Below are 2,176 nucleotides of genomic sequence, written 5' to 3' on the forward strand. Positions count from 1 at the left end.
TTTAAAAATTAATAATGGTGGAATATTTTTTGTTTTTTATACTAAGATAATAATTAAAATCAATAACTAAATAAAAGCATTATAAAATACTAGTCAGATCTCATAAAATCATAAAGTTTATCCTACAAACATTACAAAATACTAGTTAATCTCATGTAATCATAAATCTGATAAAAACTTTAAAGATGTGACTCACAGCAAGATACTTAAAAGTAGGGTTGAACATTCAATCCGCTCAACGGCATCAACCGCAAAAATCACATGTTAGGTCTCGAAGTATCGTAGAAGGGGGAGTTAAATATGATACTCACTAAATTAAAAAAATCGAATCTTTTGCGAATAAATAATTAAGTGTTCGGTTAGTGGTTCCATGTTCTTTAGGTGAATAATGTGTAGGACATTAAAATTAACAACACAAGATATTCGTGGACATATATATTCATGTATAAATCCTCGAGGGGCTACTACACTCTGATTAGTAAATTAGTCAGATACAATCCAAGAACAACAATGTTCTTACTTCTACAAAGATATACAAATTAAATCCTATACAATATTTTACAAGTATTTTTATCTAAGGATTAAATTACCAGGTAACGTTTATAATAGCCCCTAAGAATATACAAGAGTTAAATTGGGTATTATAACGTTACTTGGGTGAGAAGTTTAACGGATAAATAATGTGCTTAACCTTCTCCGCCTTTCTTTGTTTCTTATTTCACTAGCTCTCGTGAGAGAGATGATAAACAGAACAAAACCAAGTTAATTGCTTTTTTCTGCTTCAAGTGTAGTCTTTCTATCAACTTTAAATATGTGGCAAATATTTACCAGATAAAAACAATTGATAGAATCAATAAAGTTGTTTGCTAGCGCCTGGAGTGTAAGTAAAGCACTTAAAATACTCAACAATATGTAAATGGCACCTACAAGGAGCATACAAGGTGCACTTGTTCCTAGAGGGGGCAAGACGCTTTCTTACTTAGATTTTATGATGCAACTTGCACCTACAAGGAGCAATGGAAGGTGCACTTGTGCCTATATGGGGCAAGAAGAGTTGTTCCTTAGTTTTTCTTGCTTGTTGCACCTCCAAGGGAGCAGCCACTTGCGCCTACAAAGGACATGATGTAATAACCCCAAAATTTTGAACTTTTTGTAACCCTTATGAATAGTGTTTTTGCTGATATTGCTGAATAAAAAAACTTTTCATGATATACTATGTAGGGGTTCTTTTATTGTTATTCTGAGATCGTAATAGTACTCTTTATGATAAATAAGTGTATGCAAAGATCGTCAGAATCCAAATCCGAACACTTTGATTTTTCCCGAAAATCCACCAAATATCGAAAGAATTGAGTATAAGGTAACAGGATAAAAAGGATTTAAATTCAAGGATTGTAAGAGAGGATCATAAAAGGAATATAATGTATTGAGAAAGGTTAAGGGAACCCAAGTAATAAGATCCCGAGTATGATCCCTCAAATGATAAACGAAAACGAAAGTTAAGCGAACCGTATAACAGATCAGCGGTCATTAGTCAAGTAATTAGAAGCTAATCAAAGAGATTAGTGGGGATGATGTCATCAAACCAATGAGAAGAGGACAAAGGTGGGAGGGTGACATCACATAGTGACATAAGCATGACCAAAGCAAGTGTGTTGTTGGTTGAATTAGAACCACACAAAAGTTACCATGGTAAAAGGTAAGAAAACGAAACAAAACAAATCAAAATCAACCAACCAACAAATCAGTTCACCAAAACACAAAATTATTTCATTTCTTCATCCAAAAAGCTCTCGGCTTTTTCTTCTTCTTCAAAGCAAGAAATTCAAAATCTTAGTTCCAAGCTTTGTTAATTAGCAAGGTAATTATCCAAGACTCCTTATGCATAGATATAGCTATCCTATAAGTTTGAGCTCCTAAATCATTCACAATCTCTTCCTAAAAATCATGGAAGAAGATGGTGAATAGTGTTTTTCATGAACTAAAATTTTTGTTCTTGAGTTTTTGTTTAGATTAAGCTTGGATAAGGACTTTTAAGGGTGATTCCAAACTAGTTACTTGATTCTCCACTCTCCAAGGAAGGTATAACCCCTCCAAACCCCAACTTTACTTGAGTATTAGGTTTAGTTATGTTGTTATAGTTCATGAGAGGCTTGTTTGTTGTGAATGTAGAGGA

Source organism: Apium graveolens, chromosome 5 (genome assembly GCF_009905375.1).
Source record: "Apium graveolens cultivar Ventura chromosome 5, ASM990537v1, whole genome shotgun sequence".
Taxonomy (NCBI): Eukaryota; Viridiplantae; Streptophyta; class Magnoliopsida; order Apiales; family Apiaceae; genus Apium; species Apium graveolens.